A 20,157-nucleotide genomic window follows, 5' to 3' on the forward strand; every position below is an offset into this window, starting at 1 on the left:
GAGCGCGGGAGCGTGTGCGCACCCCGTCTCGGCTGTTATTTTCACAACTCTCGGAAACCGGAGTGCAAAAAAGAAAAAAAAGAAACTGGAGCGCTGTTTTCCGCACTTTCGATTATCAAAAACATCCCATAACCCCCCCCCCCCCCCCCCCCCCGATCGCGTAAAGAGCTGTCAATATCTCGTGTCCATCCATCCATCTTCTTCCGCTTATCCGTTTCCGGGTCGCGGGGGTGGCAGTCTGAGCACTGCCACCCAGATCACATAGCACCTGATTAAGAACCTTCCTGCAGGTGGTGAGCCCACAGGAAGGTGGCGCCCGCCGTAGGACACGAACCCACTACCCTGAGATTGTGAGTCTCATGCTCTACCAACTGAGCTGGCCGGGGGACAGCAATATCTCGTGTGCACCCCAAAAAAAAAACAACCTCCGTCAACGATGGCTGTCCGAGAGAGATCCCCCGGTCATTCGCCACGCTCCCACGTCTACAAAATCCTAAGTGAATGAAAGTCAGAAAGAGGAGCAGCCAGCCGACTCTTCCCCCAGCCTGACTACTCTCCTCGGTACAAATTACAACACAGTGACGCTACGTGGCAACATTAAGAAAAAAATAAAGATACTGGTACTGGCCGGGCCCAGTATAGTATCGTTTTAAAGGCGTCAGTACCGCGATACCAATGCAGTACCGGTATACAAAACAACCCTACTGCAGACTTGATTATTTACATTCGTCTTGTGCAGTGTGAGAGGCTGTGACGACTAAAGAGTGTTAAAATCCAATCTCCCAGTGTGGGGAAGCCTGAAGACAATCTTTACAGATTAGTCTGTTTTTGCACCTTCAGTCCAACTTTTCAATACAAAACATGTCCTTACTAGTGGTGCAATGGATATTGATCCGTGATCTGTTCGGATCAATATCTTCGGTTCGGCACACACATGATTCTCGGATTGATTCATGGAAAAAAAAGTTGTGCGCTCGTTCAGTCCACACACAGCGTGGTCATGGCGAGCGGAGGAACGGAGGAGCTTGAACGGCCCCGCGTCATTTAAATCCCCTGTATGGGAACATTTTGGCTTCCCTGTCAAATTTAATGATGAAGGAAAGAGGTTAGTGGCTAAAACCGTGACGGTGTGTCGGCACTGTGGCACAAGAAAGCCATATGACAGTGGAAAGACATCGAGCATGGCCACGCATTCGAAGCGACGCCACCCCGGTATTTCACCGACAGGAGTGAAAACGAAGCCTGCTCAACAGCCGCTTATCACCGCCGCATTTAAGCAGCCCCTTGCTGCACAATCCGACCGGGCAAAAGCCATCACAAAACGGTATCTGTGTGTTTAAAGGTGCATATATGACCCCCTATTCAGTTGTGCAAAACGAGGGCTTTAAACACACGGTGAAAGTGCTTGAGCCACGTTACAACATCCCGTCGCGCACCCGCTTCAGCTAAAAGATTGTGCCAGATCTTTATGAGCAGGAGAAGAAAAAAGTTGTGGGAGAACTATTCCGAGCGTCCAGGGGAACGGAGAGCTACGTGACAATAACCGCTCACTTCATCACAGCAGACTGGGAGATCAGACGTCCGGTGCTGCAGACACGCCGCCTCTACCAGAGTCACACAGGCACTCATCTTGCGCAGGTACTGACCCAAGCAGTGGAGGAATGGACGATAAAGTGGCCCAGTACTAATGTCCCAGTCACAACTGACCAAAAATCCAATAAATGCTGTGAATGAGGCAAGACTGGGCCCACAGATAGGGTGCTTTGCACATGTAGTGAATTTGGCATCCCAGAAGGGAATCTCAGTCAATAGGATGGACCGCCTCCTTGGGAGGATCAGGAAGGTGGTTTCCTACTTCCACCGAAGCACAACAGCTGCTCATGTGCTTAAGACAAAGCAAGAAATGCTAAAGCTGCTGACTCATAAGCTCATACTTGACGTCCCAACAAGGTGGAGCTTCACTTATATGTTGGAGCGTGATCTGGAGCAGCAGGCAGCTATATACTCTGTATTGACCGACAAGACCCTGAAGAAAAATGTCAAAGACATCGTCACCCTGTCTGATGATGATATGAGAGTGGCAGAGGAGGTCCTCCAGGTGCTTAAACCCCCTCAAAACTGTTACATCTCTGCTGAGCACTGAAACTTCACCATCTGTGTCAATGATCCTGCCGCTGAAAGCAAGGATTCTACAATCCATGGCTCCGAGTGTGGAAGACGGCACCATCGCTCATGTCAAGACTGGCATTAGAGAGGACCCGAAGCCCAGGTACACTTCACCCACTACTCTACAGGACTACCTTCACGGCTCTACTGCCCTGGATCCGAGGCTCAAGTCCCTGTCTCACATAGACCCTGACCTACGCCAGAGGACAAACAGTGACCTCACCACTGAGGTTGTGAGCAGTCTGGGCACTGAACACTGTGATGAGGTAAAGAAAAAGAATATTATTTAAAAATGATCAATTTGAATCGACATACACTTTTTATTTTCAGTGATAATGGCTTTTATTGCCACATTTTTCATGTCTGAAAAATGACAAGAAATAATGGGTTTAATTAATCAACAATTTTCTTTCTGCAGGGTCAAGCTGCAGAGCCAACAGGAGCAAACTTGGTCACGTCTCCTCCACAAAAGAAGTCGGCGATGGCAGAGCTTTTAGGAGAGACCTTTGCCCGCAAAGACATGGACAGCAAGACTCCCGCTGACATCATCAAGGAGGAGGTGGCATCCTCCCTGGCAGCAGGCGGCATTACAGTGGATGGTGATCCACTGACATGGTGGAAAAGCAATGAGTGTAAATACCCTTATATTGCCAAGATGGCAAGATGCTGTCTCGCCGTGCCAGGCGCCTCAGTTCCTTCCAAGAGTGTTCTCAACAGCAGGGGACATAGTGACTGCAACGAGGTCCACACTCTCCCCAGACAATGTAGACATCCTTGTCTTTTTGAAAAAGAATGTGAAATTATAAGCTTTTATAAGTATAAGTATGCTTTGCTGTCTTTCTTTTATTCTTCTTTTCTGATGTGAGCATTGACTTTATGTCACTCTCCATGTTTCAAGGAAGATGATGCGCCTTTTTATGTTGCACTTTCAGTTGTTTTTCATTAATTCTGTTCAAAAGAAGATATTATGCCTTGTGCACTTTAAGTTGATTTTTATATATTTTAATTTAAAAGTGTTAATAAACGAAAAGACAAAACTTTTGTTTATTTGTCTTTTATTTTCATTTCTTTTTTTGCCGTTAATCTGAAAAATGATCCGATCCGTGACTTTTGTGATCCGTTGCACCCCTAGTCCTTACGTCATTGTTTTGTGGCTTTTCTCATATCCAGATTAAAACGGCGGTCAAGAGGAAAGCAGATCCCGACATGACCAACAGGGAGGCCTTCTTTCATACTAAACCAAAGAAGCGGCCAGCAGATACCGCTGGCCAACAACCTCACAAAAAGGTAAACACTTTCACTGCTGGCTTGACACAACCAAGAGGTTGTTGAGATGAAATTAATTGCAGAGATAATTCACACTTTTTTTCCCTCAAGTTAAAGGTTATGCATCCTTCTGGAAGTGAACGCATACTTGTGGAAAAAGACGAATCACTGGAGAGCCTGTGGTCTTTTCTGGACTCCTTCCATACAAACAGTAAGTCTTGACCTTTTCTAAATAACTCTTGTTCCTAAAACGAATGAAATGTCTTCAACAGCTGTCTTTATGTTTACACCCTGTTTACACCACAACGTTTGAGTAAATGGTTCTCAAGATGGGACTTTTTGAAAACAGTGTTTTCCTCCAGAGTGTCATGACTCCCAGTCCATCTTCTCCTGGGACTCGATAGTTTAATAGTCGACAGTCACTGTAATAACAATCCAACTTGCTCGTCTGTCCAATAAGAATGTCTGTGCACTCGCTATTGTCAAGGTTTAATTGTAATTTGAATTGGTGTCGTTTCATTATAAAAACGAATGGCAACCACTAGTGGTCCTATATTAAAACATTATTTTCAGTGTAGAAGCAGACATCATTTTCAAAATGTAGACATGTAAAAGAAAAATGGAAAAACAATTTTCATGAGAAACGTTGTGGAAACGGGATCTAAAGTTACCTGACCCTCCTCATGTCATGTAGTGACCTTCAACAGCAGGTGTCCAGTTAAGAAAAGTGTCTTTGTCCATCACATTTCATCATTCATATACTACATCTTCTGTACTCTGCAGTTATCTTTGAAGTCGAACATTTAAATAAATTTCCTTCCCTTAGTTTGTTATTGTATTGATATAAATGTATAGACGCATGCCTCCCATTACATGTTGATCATGCTTTTGTCTTGTTGTTCATTTAACAGAATTGCCTCCACTGTTATCTCCATTGTCATCTCCTCATGATGTGCAAGACGTTGCTGCTCCTCCTGCTGGAGTTAAGGTACTTCCTATAAAACCGGCTGTTGTTGAAACAGTCTTTCTTTGCTTTCAAATGAGCTTTTTTAAAACCTCACCTAAAAGGGTTGCACAATGAGTTTTCCACTGCGTTATAATTTTCAAAATTTTTTTTTTTTACATATTGATAACCTCAACAATTCACTCATGGGATTGTTGTGACCTCTTCACCAGTGCCAGAGGAACTCATTTCGTGCACTCGCAAATAACAATGAGGAAATGTTGCTGCGGGGAAATTTGTGACTCTGACATTCATCTCATCCTCCATTTCTTTTCAACTGAGTCATTATAGACTCTCATTTCATAGAGCTGCTTATTTGGTTTGAACAAGAAGCAATCCTTCTCTTTAGGTTACCAGTTTCAGACCCTCTCATTTACCACCTTCAGCCTATTATCAGAATGTTTTCTCATCACCATACATGTGAAAGAATAGTGTGAATGCAGATTTCAGGACATGTTACTTTAACTCAGGAAAACCATTTATTTATTACAGCCAAACCCAGTGAAATTGGTGAAGTAAATTATGCTAAATCTTATGAAATGTTATCATGGAACTCTTTTAATTGTTAGCTGTTATGACATTTGACATTTTTCTAACTCATTCTGAGGTCAACAGGCACCACCGCTGTCCAGGGCCACGCCCATTAAGTTCTATTGAAAACTGCATCCATATTCTAAATGTACTAATGTCTTCACAGAGAAACAAGACTGAAGAACCTCTGACAAACACCACCAGTCAATATGCCAACGAGGAAAAGCCTCAAACTCACAAAAAGGTTAGAAATGGTCGACAATAACATACACACAGATGACTATGGCATGTAAGAAATGCAAAAAAAGAACAACATATTTAGTTATGAACATATCATGCATCTTTTTGTTGCTACTGGAGGTCGATGAAGCAAAACTTTGCTATAATTGTGCTCCGCTGTGGGAAACGACAAGTTTACTCATAGTTCTTTTGAAACCGTGCAACTTCTGACTTCCTGCCTTTGATACCTTTTACATTTCAAACAAGTGATGTTAATAGACCAGTGCACATAATTTAACTTTCCTCTTTACTTCTTGTTTAACATTTGTCAACTTGATTCCCATTGGGCTGCATCTTTTCCAGGTTCCACCACAGCTGTAGTAAATAGTGTGAGGAGATGGACAATAACAACAAGGTTTTCCTCCAGAGTGTCCTGACTCCCAGTCCATAATCTCCTGGGACTTGGTAGTTTTCTAGTCGACAGTCACTGTAATAACAATCCAACTTGGTCGTCTGTCCATATGAATGTCCGTTAAATCGCCACTGTTAATGTTTATAGCGTTTTGTTCTCTGCATGCATGTTTGTGTTTGTGGTTTCATTACAAAGACAACAAACGGCACCAACTTTTGGCCCGGCATGAAAACTACATTGTTTTTAGCGTTTCTGCCTTTGTCTTTTAAACACACAGTTTTTCCAAAGAATTGTGTTTTCAGTTGAAACGCTGTCTTATAAATGGACTATAGTTTTTTTTTAAGAAAATTGTATGATAATCTGCATATGGTTAATTTTTTTTCAGTGAAATATGAAAAACTCCTTTAAATGGTCAGAACTGATGTGGAATGACTTTCATAGTGTACAAACGTGTTGATGTCAACAAATTGTCAGCACTTTTTAAAATCTTTTTCTATATCTTGTACCTTTCAGGCCGTTGTGTCTTGGGCAGGACGTGGGAGTCAGTCGGTCACTTCAACCCACATCAAGTCCTCAAAAGAGCTTTTCCAGCAGTTCCGTAATACGGCTTTAGAACAAAAAGGGGAACATGAGCAAACTAAGAAACGGTTGGAAGACGCCACCAAGGAGGCTCCTGAAAGGACCAGGTGTTTACACACAAACAGAAAACATGTCTCACCTGAGTACTGAACTGTATTGATTTAAAGAGTGGCGTCTTATTAACGAGGACATTGTCTTTGCAGCCTCACCCTCCCGTCACAAAGTCCTGCGTCTGCTTTGCCAAAGGACATTAGGACCAAACTTCCCCCTGAGCGAGAGAGAGTCCGCCAGGAAGCACAAGAAGAACGTCGACGACTAACCGTGAGTAACTGTGTTGATTGTGAAACTGGGCTGTGTAATCTTCAGTGGCATAGTGCTTTCAGGTTTTATTCAGGTGTGGGAGCAAAGAATAAGCATTTTGGTTTGGAGTTCAGCTTTTAACAAACTTTTATCTTAAAGGAGACATATCATGCTTTTAAATCCTTCCTTTTTACATATAAATCATACAGTTGTGGTCTATACAACGCGAAACTGCAATGCTTGGGTCTGAATTCCTCATTATTATAGCTCCACAGGCCCCTTTTCAACCCCTTTTCTGATGTGCTTCTGAGAGCAACTCGTTTTGGGGCGGTCTCTTCAAATGCAAATGAGACACTTCATACCCCGCCTCCTCTCCAGGTTGCAGAGGTGACACTCGGTTCAACGTCACCCTGTTCGGCCATCTTTGTAGTTTGATAGAACAGATACAATTATCTAGCGGCGCAGAAACTTTATATTCACACATTATTTACAAAATGTCAACAACGGAAGATTTGTCCATCCAGCCATACATGTTGGAGCCAGAGTCGGACCCGGCGGAGCGAGATGAAAATGACGATGATGCACCTACAGAACAACGTCTTCATATGGATGTAACGCAATGGTGTGTTACTATATTTACACTAACTTCTCCATCCATGCCCACTACTACAATACTGCCTGTATTACAACGACTATTTAACACAGACGTTACATTATAATCTAAAACGAGCACACAGCGCTAACATATGAAGACGGTGCAACTGCTAATGCTAACAAAACAATGACAGGGACGTCTTATCATCACACTTTTTAGCGTTATATACAGCTTACCGAAGTGCTCTGTTCGTCGTCTCCATAGATAGAAGGAACTGACCGCTCAATCAGACCAAGTCTTTCGGCAAATCCTTCTTTATACTGGCGGAGGTTGCTGAAGCAGTCGTCCTTAAAGTGATTCGCGCACACAAAAATGACCTTACCCACAGATGTGGGTACATTTCTGTGAAAAATAAAACTCAACCAGGCACTTCGAAAAGGTTCTGATGCTGGGAGACGGTGTAACGAAGCTTGTGGGTTACTACATCCAACAACCGAACATTTCGACTTATCCTCTCGTAACTTCGGTTGGACTACAAAATCGCAGCGAGAAACAAAAATGGCGGATTGCTCGAAATGTCGATGTCCTAATTTGGCAGTTCCGCTGAGAATACTGTGACGTCATTGTTCAAAAAACGTAATAGAGAATAGAAAAATCGAAACCGATCGCAAAATATGACCAAAACAGAATATAAAGATATCAACGGAGCACCTGAAGAGACTACTTTGAACTTTTCTGTACTTCTAAACACTCTAAATATACAACAAAATGCATTTAAGGGCTAAAAAAGTGGATTTAGCATGATATGTCCCCTTTAAGCAGATTCAAACCATTTGTGTTTTTACTTCTGTCCCCTAAAGGAGAACACAGTCTGTCAGACTGCCTCAGGTTCTCCCAAACTGCCCCCCGAGAGAGAGCGAGCCCTCCAGGAAGCGCAAGAAGAACGCCAACAACTAACTGTGAGTAACTACAGCCGTGGTTCCACCGCGCAGTACATGCCGGAGCGGGAGGCTAAGGTACGGCAAAGCGCACCCAGACTCAACTCTGTCGCTCGGTCCTACCACAGAAAGTACGGTTAAAATGTAAAGGGACGTGAACGACGCAGGGGCGCGTCGAGCGAAGACTCCGCGGTCATCCGAGGCGTTCTCTGTAACACAGCGCAAACTTTCTCATTGTGAACAGCAGCGTCCAGCTCCTGCTGAATCTCCTCCTCCTGTTACTGAGTTTACTCGTTAAAACACCAAGCAATGTTGTGTCGCGTGCCGACGTTTCCATAAACCCAGTTAACAAAACAACCAGTGAGCGGCAAAGTGGCGTAATGTAAACCAGAGATGGGGAAACTTGGACTCGACTCGGACTCGAGTCCCGATTTTATGACTTTCTGACTCGACTTGATGAAATTAAAAAAAAAAACTCAGACTTGCTTGGACTCTAGGCTCAGTGACTCTAGACTTGGACTCCACGAGTCATATCAAGTCATGCCATAATGACAAGTGTGATATATAAATTCTACTCATTCTTACCCCTTCGTTTCATTATATCGACGAAGGGGTAAGACGCCTGCTGTCGGTCGCGGTAAGTCAGAATTAATGGAAATGACAGGGTTTGATTTTGCCCACCAGGGGGAGTGGATCTCATTCCCTTCCATAAGAGCCATTCATTCTCGATTTCTTGAATGAATGTGACAAAAATCGAAATTATGCTTGTATTCAACTCATTGTGGTGGGTGTCACTGATAGAACAAGTCATTTTAAAGGTGATGTGGACCTTCAGAGTTGAATTTTATTTAAAAACAAAACATTACACGTGAGTCATTTTTTAGGCAGTCTTGTATAAATAAGCCCCAAAGACTGTTATAGGCAACACAGAAAGTTGTGTGTTGGCTTTACTTTTGTTAAAATTCAGTGGCACCTTTTGGGGGAAAAACACATTGAAAGGAATAAAGATTTTTGAAATATTATCCGCATATCTTTTCTTTCAAGTTTCTTTCAAGTTTAAGGTAATAGATTTCTATTATCCTTTGCACAATATGACAGCAGCAGAGGGTTTCTGGATCCTTCCATCCATCCATTTTCTCCACCGCTTATCCATTTCAGGGTCGCGGTGCGCTGGGGCCAATCCCAGCCTCCTGTGGGTGAGGGCAGGATATACCCTGGATAGGCTGCCTGGCTGCCACAGGGTTTCTGAATGCTTAATGTATAAATGCTTCATGTTATTTAATTTTATTCAATTCAAGGTGTGAGAGTGTCTTCTGGGATTGTAGGAGTGGCGTATTGCATTTGTTACACTTGCTTGTGTTTGACAGATAAATATTGTGAAAATAACCTCCAAAAGCTTCCGTCTCAAAACAAGACTATGGATATCTCAGCCAGAAATGTCCTGCCTCAGCAGTTAATTATTTTAATGACTTGTTTAGGAATTGAGGGAAAATGTTTAGGACCTGGGTCTCGACTTGGGTTTCGACTTTGACTTCCTAAACAAGGACTTGGTCCCAACTCTGACGTAAACAACAACGGGAGGGTTCACGGCCGATGAAATATTTAAATATTGCGGGCAAGTCGAGAGTGACAATCGTCACGACCAATCAGCAGACGGCTGCGTTGTCGCTCCTCCTCACAGACCCGTTCCTCGGCGCAAGGTACCTCAACAATCGCAGCCGGTGGTCGCGTCTTCTTTCCGTACCATCCTCAACTTTGTTAGTCGGACTGCGCGAAAACCCGTCCTGCCCCGCGACGTCCCGACACAGAAGTGTTGATTGTGAAACTGGGCTGAGTTTTCTTCAGTGGCATAAAAGTTGTAACGTGTGCATATTTAAAACCTTCTTAGGAGGTTGTAGTGAATATAAAATACGAAGATACAAATGGCTGTTGATCGATGTGAATAAGTTCTGCTTCTTCCAGCTCCTTTTTGAATATTTTGGGCCATTTCTTATTAGTTATCTGTTACTTTTGTTTGCTTTGCTCTGTTATGTTTGTTTGTGTTAGTTTGTCTTTGTTTTGTTATGTACCCACATGTCCGAAATAAACTACACTTAATTTACCATTACCAATACCATTAGTATATATTTTATTTATTTTTTTCCAGTTTTTATTCAGGTTTGAGAGCAAAGCATAAGCGTTTTGTTTGGGATGAAATACTTCAGACAAATTCAGTTTTGTGTGGTTTAACAAACTGCTTCATTAAGCAGATTCAGACCATTTGTGTTTTTACTTCTGCCACATAAAGGAGAACACAGACTGTCAGAGATTCTCAGGAAGAACAAAACATTGAAACTCATGGTGGATACAGCCTCTCATCAGCCGAGAAAATTAGCTTTCTAAATGTATGATAATGGAGAGATTTCCACATCTGCTCTAGATTCTAGAAGGTCTTATCATGGCTTTATATCTACTGAAGTAAATGTGCTGAACATGCAAAGCCCCCTCCCCAGGCTGAGAACCACTTAAATCAATCATAGTGACTGGGGATGCACTGATACCGAGTAGCGATACGAGTACATACTGAATCCCATTAAGTCTGAATCACACTCCAGATGATGTGTGAACGCTCTGCGTTGCCGCGACCTCCCTGGATAGTGGGACCGAGCTCGCCGTTAATGTATCAGTCAAACTTTGATCATGTTTAACATGTAGCATCACTGGTGTGTGAGCCATGAAACTCTTTAGCATGTAGCATGTAGCATGTAGCTCAGCTCGAAGTAAAATCCTACTGGATCGGCGGAGCAGTTAAACTAATGAGCAACATCAGACGAAGTCTGCAGGTCCAAATGTCTCTGGTGATCAAGTTGCTGATCTTCCTCCATATTTTGCAGAACCTACTTTACAGTATCTCATACTTTTGTCACACCGATGGCGTCACCTAATACTCGCAGGGTGGCTCCAGGGATCTTTCGAGAACTCCCGATTAGTAGAACGTGATCTGTATTGGTGCATCTCTAATGGTGACAGTAACACTATGTGTTCAGACTAAACATTCCAACATTTTCTCCACCTTGCCTCCTCATACAGATGTTTCCTTTTGACTTGTATATGCAACGGGACATCTTGAGAGAATTTGAAATGGAAATGGACTCGTACTTGGACTTGGGTTAAATGTCGACTGCCTTTCACCGGAGACGCGACGTCTGTCTGCCGTTATGAATGTGGAGCTGCTGCACAACTGTGATTCCAAGAAATGGCTGTATGCAGTTTTTCAGTTCTTGTGTAAATTTACTTGTAAGGATGAGCCATGGACACAAACCTGTGATTGGTTACTGTGTGAACTGTCACTGCACTTTTTCATTCATATTGTTTCAAAGTAGTTTTTGTGCCACTAAATGTATAAAATAAATTAATGTATGAAAGAAAAAAAATTCTCTGGTTTTTTAACTTGAAGGTATTTTCACTAGTTTCAATTCAACTTTATTTATATAGCACCACATACAGCACAGTCCTTTCTAGGTACCTTTAACAGAGAGAAACCCAACAAATCCACATGAGCAAGCGTGAGCGACAGTGGAAAGGAAAAACTCCCACTAACAGGAAGAAACCTTTGCAGAACCAGGCTCAGAGGCGGTGGCGTTCTGCTCTTCTGGTTGGGGTGAGAGGATCCAGGAGAGAGAAGGACAGGACAGATAGATCAGGGTTGAGATACAGACACTGGTTTGGGTTTATTTCTCTCCCCCCCCCCCCTAGTTCCATTTGTCTTCGGTGTTTTGCAGATTTTCTGTGAAGAGGTTCATGTAGAGTTTAGTTTTTTTTAACTGCAGTTATGATCTGATCATTTTAAAAGGTGATCTTTTCTTTGATTGAGCTAAGGCCCCGTTTACATGATGTTTTAAAGTGAAAACGCAGAACTTTCATTGTGTTCTGGGCGTCCGTTGGAAACACTCGGACTCCGTCTCCGTGGTAAATAGTTCTTCTGCACATGCTCAGTAGATGGACAACAACATTGTTACCATTATGAAAGGTGTACACTATTTTTCATGTTATACACATTGCATTTTTCATGAAATTAAATGGTGCAATACAATCTGTTTTGGATCATTGCTGCAACTTCTACACAGTAGAGGGGGGGCTCTGATTGAGCTGGGGCTGGAGCAAGGGGACGTTTAACTATCCCTTCCCTCAATCACAATTTTCACTTTAAATGTCATAAAGAGCACTTCCTGCATTTATGTTTGTCATGCTGTGGTGGTTTCACTTTTCATTTTGATTACTGCAGTACAGTACACGCCACACCAGTCTCCATTCTCCCCTCGAGAGGTGGGCGGCGTGCGTGAATCTGAGTAGGCACCGGGCTTCGGTACTGTTACAATAAAGGAGAAGGAATGTTTAGAAAGGGAAAGGGTGCCCGCCTTGAACGCAACCCAGTATGCGTCCCACTGACAATGACAGGAAGCTTGTTCAGAAGGGAGGAGGTCATAAAGGAAAAGGCTCTGCGTGCTGATGTTTCAAAAATGAGGAGATCACAACTATTTGTTTTTCAATGAACAAAAGAGAAACTCCCCCAAACAAGGCCAAGGGCAGGGATTATGAATGACTGCGCATAGTTAGGAAAGTGCTGCACTGAATTCAGATTTGAATTGTCTTACATTTGGCCTTAGTGTTACATTTGGGATGATATCTCATAGTTATTCATGACATTTGCAATGTATATTATGTTATTATTATTATTATTATTATTAAACATACTTAGTCAACATTTAAAAAAATGTAGAATCTAACATTACAGAAATTCATTCATTTATTTATTTAAATACATTTTTGTTAGTGCGTGTGACGCCTGTCATTAGAAGACCATTCAACAGAGCAGGTCTCTGCATCACTCCAGATCGTCCATAAGAGGGCAACAGAATCCACATTTCAGTTTAGTTTTCTTTCTCCGGCTCATTTCACCACAGTCAGTGGCTGCATTCAATATGCTGCTTCTCCTGAGTGGGAAAAAAAACCTTCCTCTATGTCTTTGACTTAATGTCATCAGTATATCATAATGTATGGTATCTTGTAGTCATTTTTTATTACATCTCATGACGATCACTTGTGTACAAACTCATGTGAACTTAGAATTTCATAATTGTGAAGTCGCATGTTAAAAATTTGACCTAAATTCTTGACTTGTTTGTTTAAGTATGTAATATTAACCTAGTGTGTCATAATTATAACTTAGTACAATTTGATTAAAGTAGTGGTATCAATTTATTTTAATAATGCATTATATGAAGCTTTTTAGATTTGTATAATACCATATATATAATCTATACTTGTTTATAGATGAGTCTATAGAAATTACTTGTAAACTATTTGTTTACGTGAATAAAGGCTGTTTAGTGTTCCTGTATTTTGTTGTGATTATGACTTCAAATTTCATCGTTACAACTTAGTTAATGTCAAGAATAAGAATTTTGTTTTGATTTGGTATCTTGTAATTACAATATAGCATCCTGTTATTATGACTCTTCATAGTTTTGGCCTAGTATGAGTTTTATCAAACTGTGTTTAAACTGCGTGTATACTGTAAGGTGGTATTTAAAAAAAAGAAACGACCTAATATCTACATAACTTGTATGCATGGCTTGTAAAAATATTTACAAATTAGTATCTCTTAATTGTAGCTTCATATTCCAAAATTATTACTTTGTGAATTACAATGATGGGATTTTCTTTTTTCATCTTTATGAAAGGATCATTCGTAAATACAAGGTTACATCCAACAGTCCATCCTTAGTATTATTCATTGTCTCATAGTTTTTATTTAATATTTCATAACTATGAGTTATGTTTAGTGATTCCATCCTACTATCTAATAATTGTTATTGTGATTTTGCACATTTTACCTTACTATCTTGTATCGGTATTATTTTAATGTTTACAGTATTCTTTGATTAGAATAGCACATAGTTTCAACCCTTATAAATTCTGATTTTGCATTTTATTGTGTCTAATAATCCCAACCAGATCTTTCCTACATTCACTGTACATAAAAATCAGATGTGTTTCTGTAATGATTTTGGACATAAAGACTGTAGCGTCCCAACTCCTCTTTGCTGCTACTGATATGTATTTGTAATCAGAGCGAGTCCTGGTCCTTTTCACAGTCAGTGGATTATCAAGAACCAGCTGGAGAGGCTTTCTAACACTGACTCTGTCATCCTTTTTGTAGCATTTGTACGATTGCAAAAGTATGAGCGAGCAAATCCCCCTTTAGTCTTGCTCTTCGATAACACCCTGCAACTTAAGTCCGCTGCAGTTCAATAACAATCCCTGCCCAAGTCAAACATTCGGAGCATCACAGAGACTTAGCTGGACCAGAGAGAGAAGAGAAGGGGATTCTACTAGAGATGAAAAGTTATACTTTTCATTTTAAGTAGATTACTGCAACCTGGCTTGAAGTCGAATAAGCAAAAAGTAGAAATACACACTCTTGTAAATGCATTACATTCTGTAAAATATGATCCTCTTCGAAAGAGAAGCCAAACATAAAAGACATATATAGAAAAGAAAACAACAGTTTTTCAATCATTCATTCATTCCAAAAAAAAAAATGTAATCAGTGGAGTTCAGGGGATAAAAAGTAAATACGTTGCTGTCGCCAGAAAACAATTTTTGCACAACTCTCAACAATTGGCCAATTTCTTCTGCTTACAACATGCTTGAGGCCGTCCGTTTCTCCCACATGCCCATTTTATCCAGGATTACAGGGTGCTGGAGCCAATCTAAGCTGACAATAAGGAAAACGCAGGGTAGGGAAGCAGTCTTTCACAGTGCACATGCACCCATGCACAAGGACAATCTAGAGTGTCCACTGAACCTAACACACGCAGGTCTGAGGCAGGTAGCTGGAGCAGCATGACAACATCCAAACAAGAGAGAGAACATGCAAACTCTTCACAGAAAGGCCCAGGGGCTGCACACCATGGCAGATGTGACTTAAAGAAGGGTTTTGATGAACATTGATCTTTTACTTTTTGAGCCAAAGGCCTATAGATTTATTTGCAGGCGGATGATCACATCCCTATCTTGTTTAAACGACAACGTTTCAAGTGAAAACACGTTTTTTCTTTTGCATTATCATCTCATCAGATTTTTAGCGTTTACGTGGCCACGTCTTGAAAACTACGTTTATTTACACGGGAAGGGCAGACACTCTGTGTAGTTTTCATGTAGGGCCACAAGTGGGTGCTGTTGTTGGTTTTTGTCATGAAAGCACACGAGAACAATAAGCTGTGAACATTAACGATGGCGAGTGCACTGTCACTCGTATGAACAGACCACCAAGTTGGATTGTTATTACGACGACTCTGAACTATAAAACTACCAAGTCCCAGGAGAATATGGACTTGGAGTCATGACACTCTGGAGGGAAAAAAAAAATGTTGTTATTGTCCATGTACTCACGCATGTGCAGAATAACTATTTACTACGGCCGTGGTGGGCACACACAGTAGCAGCGTTTGCGCCGTCTACGTGGAAATGGAACCTGAGCGTTTTCAGAAAGTTGCGCTTTCCCCTGCTTGCCCGACGACAGAGTCAGAACATGGTCAAAAAGTTCCACCTTGGCGGCTGGTTTCAAAAAGTTGCTCTGAGCACCGTCGTCACGTAGACACAATGTAAGTTTTGAGTTGTCACTGGAGCACGTTGACGTGTAAACGAGGCCTTAACCTCAGCTTATGAACAAAAGGTCTCACATCATCATTACACTTTTTTATGACAGGATGTGGAATTTATACAAGTCACTGACTGTAAGCTGCCCAGTCCCTGTAGTACATGAATCCAAAACCACACGTCCACCTCCACAGGTCTACTTTTAGGCCAGACATCCCTCCCTATGATTTGTCTGACACAGGAATACATTCATCCGTCTTGGCCACTGATGTCCGTTGGCAAGCTACAGTTTTGCTTGAACACTTTGTCGAAAACTGAAAACATATCATTTTCGCACAATGCAGATCGAATTTGTAACGTCCTGTTGCCGTGTCATCATACATGCACTTTCTTACCCAGTGGTAAAGTGTTGCAAATCTTTTAATGCGATATGGCCCGCGTACCAAAACCGCAAGAGGAACCATTCCAGTATGTGAAGATCACACCCAAAATGTTCCAGTTGTTATTGATGGTTTTTTTTGTAGTAAAATGTCTTATAATAAAGTACATTTGACTTCAGTGTTTTGAATGGCCGATCCAGAAGTTGTGGTGAAAAGTGAAAGTACTGAGCTTTTCATCTTGCTCAACTTTTGCTCTGTTGATAAAACATCAGCTTTGCTCATTCCTGACTTATCCTGCAGGTTTTTCAGCCAAACTGAGGCATAGTTCATTCTTCCTGCCGCAGTATATACCGGCAGAACAGTTTCACTGGTATACATGAGAAATGTTCACTCTGCACATTTCCTGAGCGCCTTGAATTCTATCTAGATTCATTAAAGAAAAAAGGAGTTCAGCATTGGGTTTTGTTTCCCACGTGTGTGTAACAACATCACCCACTAGTGGCCCTCCATAAAAACCACATCGTTTTCAGTGTTTCTGCCGTTGCAGTGGACATTGTTTTGCAAGGCAAACGTGTAAATGTTCTGAACCGAAATTGCAAAAAACGACACGTTTTCACTTGAAACACCGTCAAGTAAACGGGACCTGAGATGCCCCCTGGATTGCGTCTACCAACATGTTGTGGTCAAACTAAATTCTGTCTCTCATGGACATGGACAGACAAAAAGAACGAGCCTTGAGAAGAACATAGTGAGCAGTTCCCCAGGTCTGCTGTCGATTGACGAACGTGTCTTATTTGGAATTTACTTGAGACATTTCAGAGCAGATACTCAAAAAGCAGACAGCGGCCTCGTTTACGTGACAAGGTTTTCGAGTGTAAGAGCAAACTTTCCGTCGTGTATTGGGTTTCCGTTTACACGACAGTGACGGTTGGAGCCACTGAAAGGCAACTTTCTGAGAACGGCTCCCAGGGTGGAACTTTTTGAGAGCAGAGACCCTTAAAGCAGACAAAACATCGGACTGTTGTGATCTCGCACCGGGGGGGGGGGGTCCAGGAACCCATGGGGGGAACCACTACTTATAAAAATGTTGTCAATTTTGAACTCCATCAATATTATAATCAATGCACTGATGTATCTGTAACTTTTGTACTCATTACCTTATACACCTTTTCATTCCTTGAGAGGCAGAAAAGAAGAGAGTGTCAGAAATGTATCATTTATCGTTCCATGCAGTGACATCTGGCGGCAGTATATTGAGCACTGAGTATGATAAGTGAGACAACGGTTGGAGGAAGCAGATCCCGCAACCATCTCCGTCATTATAAAGTCAAATAGTGAAGTTATATTAATTGAATGTGAGGCCGCCTCAGATTGCTCATATCTTTGATGCACTGTTACACTTCCTATTCCCCTTCATCTCAGCTGCATTCACAACCCTAACCCAGTGTAAATAAACAAAGTGGAACGCTTTAACGGAGACATGCATATGTATGAGATGTAAAATACCTTGATCCCTTTGAGCATTTCCTTGTCAACTCTCAAAAGCAGCACACTGCTGCGGTTTTTTTTGGTGTGTGTGATTTTCACAACAAAAGTTTCCTTCCCTCTTGTCGCAGGTGCCATCTCATTAGTGGTGAATCACTAAGCTGACATTTACGTTGTACACAGTCACGCAGCATCTTGTTTGGTTTTTTCTTTTCCAGCAGAAGTCTGATATCACAGTGAAAGCGAGTTGGTCTTTGCTCGGGAGGGAGTGAGAGATTTCACGCAAGGAGATCTTTCGGCACACAGTTTAGTGCTTGTGATTGGAGCAACTCTGGGAAGAGAAATGAAAGGATTTGACAAAAAAAATACCTTGTGAGAACGGTAAACAAAAGAGAGCATCTCATACCGGTCTTCAAGTGTGCTGGTGTGATCATGATGACAATCTTCCAGCCTAGAATCAAAAGGAGCCGAAAGGAGAAGTAATGTACAGTACAAGCGTGGAGATTAGGCCCACATTATATGAAACATTCCTCAGTAATTATGCAGAAAATAAAACACAGTTTGAAAAGTTGTGCCTTCCCACAAAAGTCTGAATGGAGACTCTCCTATGCAGAGGATGAACCGGCAGCAGGTCATTGTTTAAAAATGTGTTTGTTGTTTTAAAAATTTATATCCACCTTCTCTTTATGTTACACACAATTTCATCACACCAATAAGAGTAATTCTCCAGAAAGTTTCCGTCAAGTATGGTTTTTGAGTTTACGTAATTCAATTCAATTCAATTCAATTCAATTTTATTTATATAGCACCAATTACAACACAGTCATTTCTAGGTGCTTTTAACAGAGATAAATCCAACAATCAAACCCTTAAGACTTAATACTTTAGACTCCTCTATTCAAATCAAGTCTTTGGTTCCTCCTTCTGGACCTTTGCCTGCATTGTTTGATCACCAGTAGCTGAACTCGGGCCTGCCTGAACATGTCCTGCAATAAAAAAAAACATTTTGCAAAACCAAGTTTGAGCAGCGCAATTGTGTCAAGTGTGAAAACAATAGTACAAATGTTAGATACGATCATTGCTTTGTACTTTTTTAATCCCAGGAGGATTATATATATATATATATACACACACACAGTTGTGTGTGAAAGTCAGGGCACCCCTTTACAAATAGCATATTTTATATATTAAAAAAATTACATTCATATTTTTAGTCTCTCTGGTATATGGGGGGGGGAGAAGATAATATTATCAGGAAACATTAATGCACAGTGACATCTTATTTTATAAATTGAACAAAATTACAAAATATTTTTTCAAATATTGTCTTTTTTTCCCATATACCAGACAGACTATAAATATGAATATACATTTTTATTATATAAAAATATGCTGTTTTTAAAGGGGCGCCCTGACTTTTGCACACAACTGTATATATATTTAAATACATTGATTATTTCATTTCACAAATGATAAATCATCTTTAAATAATCGTTTACTTTTACACCTGAGCATGGAATGTTTTGTCGTGCACTTGCAGACGTTTCTTTATGTTAGGCATGTTCAATTTGATTTGAATCAATTGAATTCAATGAATTTAGACAAAAAGAAATGTTTTTAGTGCCAAATACAACACAATTATCTCAAGGCACATTCACAGAAAGAAAAACAAAACAACAATTCCACATAAACAAGCAAAGGAGATAGTGGAACGAAAAAACTGCCTTTCAACAGGAAGAAACCAGCAGAACCCGACCCAGAGGGAGGAACTTTCTGCAGAACCGGAGTCGGAGGGTGAGATCTTTGGCAGAATAAGGCTCGTTTTCGTTTCAGAAAGGTTTTGTGTTTACATGGCAACATTCTGAAAATGAGGTTCATTCATACAGCAACGGCAGAAACATTGAAGACGATGTAGTCGGCAACAAGTTACAAGTTAGGCGCTGTTGATTGATTTTGCAGTGAAATCACAAACACGCGTGCAGAAAACAATATCCTATAAACATGAACAATAGAGAGTGCATGACATTTGTATGAGCAGATCACGAATTTAATGCTATTAGGGACGACTCAACTATAAAACTCGATATGGACGACAAAACTAGAATATAAACTGGGAGTCATGCCACTCTGGAGTCGTCGCACTACTTTCAGTGGCCCCCGAGCGCCGTTGTCGTGTAAATGGGCAACCGAAATGCTATGGACGTTTTGCATTTTCACTTGAGAACATCGTGTGAACGGGGCCTAACAAAAGCACAAACCTGGAGAAGGCACCTACAGAAAGAGTTAAATCAGACCAGAAATGTGTGACACGGAAACAGTCAGTGTGGAAAGCGGCTCAGAACAGTAGCAGACTAATAGATGTGGTGATGAAACCGATGAAAGTGTGCTCCTCGACCCAGTGGGTGGAAAGTTTCAGCTTAAGAAAAAAAAGAAAAAAAAACAGGGACGTAAGTGTGGTTGAGAGCAGGGCTCTGTGCAAAATATGAAACAATGACTTTCCATTGAGGCTATCACCTCGCAGTTAAACATGAAGCAGCCAGCAAGGACGCTTGAGCTGCTGTGAGGGTTATAGTTCTAGTGATGAAGTCAAACAAGACAAAGTTGAGCACAGATGTAATGGATTGGTGACTTGTGAAGGA

Source organism: Lipophrys pholis (genome assembly GCF_963383615.2).
Source record: "Lipophrys pholis genome assembly, chromosome: 10".
In the NCBI taxonomy this organism is placed as follows: Eukaryota; Metazoa; Chordata; class Actinopteri; order Blenniiformes; family Blenniidae; genus Lipophrys; species Lipophrys pholis.